Source organism: Lepus europaeus, chromosome 14 (genome assembly GCF_033115175.1).
Source record: "Lepus europaeus isolate LE1 chromosome 14, mLepTim1.pri, whole genome shotgun sequence".
Lineage (NCBI taxonomy): Eukaryota > Metazoa > Chordata > Mammalia > Lagomorpha > Leporidae > Lepus > Lepus europaeus.
Window position 1 is genome coordinate 95329617 of NC_084840.1, and position 2094 is coordinate 95331710.

At 50.4% G+C, this 2094-nt stretch overlaps 1 pseudogene; it reads right to left on the bottom strand.

Moving 5' to 3' along the window:
• Positions 1-1862, bottom strand: part of LOC133773521 (nucleoplasmin-2-like) — an 18181-nt pseudogene extending 16319 nt beyond the window's left edge.
• Between the last annotated feature and the right edge of the window lie 232 nt (positions 1863-2094).

Sequence of the window (2094 nt, forward strand, 5' to 3'; positions counted from 1 at the left end):
TGATCTCACTACAGCCACTGGGCTAGACCCAGTGACCAAAACTACAGCTTGCCTCCAAGAACACCCCAGATTAACTCTCAGAAATGATTCGTATACCTTTCCAGACATACTGCAACGGCAGAGAACCAAGGAAGCAAAGAAAACGTGGGAAAAAGAGCCCCTTATGTTCCTGAGTTATCTATTACCGAAAAGGAGGAGACAAGCACCGATAAGGTTACTCAAGGCAAGCAGAGGGAACTGTAGAAGTCGGGGTTTTTTCCAATACTCACAGTCACAGCTCATCCTATATTTAGCTGGAGGAAAAATTGGCAGGAGACTCTGTAGGCAGCATCGGGTCTAGTTTTCATGTGTAAAATGAGTGGCCAGGGTAAGCCTGGGAAATTTGAGCAACAGGATGCAGAGATACGCACTGGCACGAGCAGACACAATGCACGATTCTGGGCTCACCGCTGCGAACCACCAGCCAGGGGTTAAGACGCCATGTGGGATGCCCACTTTCCATGTTGAGAGCTGGCTTTCGGTTCCAGCTCCCTGCTAATGCACACCCCGGGAGGCAGCAGATGATGGCTTGAGAGATCTGGATGGAGCTCCAGGCTCCTGGCTTCCTCCTGGTCCAGCTCTGGCTGCTGCAGGCATTTGGGAAGTGAACCACTGGATGGAAAATCAATGTCTGTCTGTCTGTCTCTCTCTCTCTTCCTCCCTCTTTAAAATAAAAATGAAAAATGTTTTAAAATATGATAAGTTCCACCTATGAATTTATCAACTATGAGCACAGTTGAATTAAACACTATACTCTGTATTTTACTTTTCTTGCCAAAAAGAAAAAAAAATTGAGTGGTATTGTTCCCAAAGGTAATCAGACAAGGAAATGCACAAAACCAGTCCAAGCCCACTCTGCTTCTAAAAGATACTGGACAAAGTGCAGGCCCCACCCAAGGACGATGAGCAGTTACCATGTTCTCAGCTTGTTCTAGAAACGAGCAGAGTGCCAGGTGCACGCCCTGAAATTCTGGGCACGAGCCCAGTGTCCCTGCCGCCCGCAGTGGGACCCAGAAGGAACAGGCAGCCTCCAGGGAGAACACGTACTTCCCGTGCTCCAGTTTTTGACTCTCAGAGGTGGACAGTACCAGGCCCAGGTATGCAAAGGCAGAGTCAGTGACAGGCGGGGTGACAGCTGGACAAAGGACAGCAGAGGGCACTGTGGCCAGGGGCGTTCTGTGCCGTTTTCCTGGCGTGGGGGGCAGGCACACTGTGAGACAGCAAGTCTGTGCCGCCCACAGCGTCGGAGGTGCACGGAGACCCCGCTGTGCAGGCCCGAGATGATTGCTGGGAGTACTGACACACACTAAGTAGGTCATTAATCCTCGCCACACTTAGCCCCAGGAACCACGCATGATGGTTCCATAATGGTTGGCAAGACTCAGGAAGCATAATGGCCTCGCTCAAGAGAACCAGAGTCATTCTCACCCCCGGGCTTCTGCCAGGACCGCAGGGCATGTGCCGTGGAGCAACCTGTGAGGGGCTGCGTGCAGTGCACACGTGCGTGGGTGTGCTCTGTGCACACATTGAAGGCAGCATAGGAGAGTGCACATAGTAGGACAGCAAGGTCCCAAGGTTTCCAGTACTACAAAGCATTTTCAGCATCGTGACACTTCGATTACTTATGAAGTTCAATGACTTCCTCTCATCTCCTTTGTTAAGGAAAGTTAGCTCAGATTAACAGATGAAACAGATTTAATAGATTAAAAAGCTGCAACACGGAAGAGCTTACCCTCAATTACAAGCTGACACCAGAGAGTTTTCTCAGGGACCAGACCAAGCACACAAAGCCTGACCGATTTTATGAACCTCTTGGAGGACATGGCGAAGTGTGCAAGTTCAGGGTTGCAGCTGTGAGAATTGGAGTTCTGGCTTTCTCCCTTTCCTGTCTGCACGAGAGTGGAAAATGGCTCATCTCTGTCTCACTTCTCTCATCTTCAAAATGGGGATAGTAACGGTTTAATCCCACAGGGCTGCTATGAGTACTGTGGGAGGCCACGGATCTTCAGTGCACTTGGAACTGTGCTGGCCCCACGAGAGGAGCCCACGGAAGTC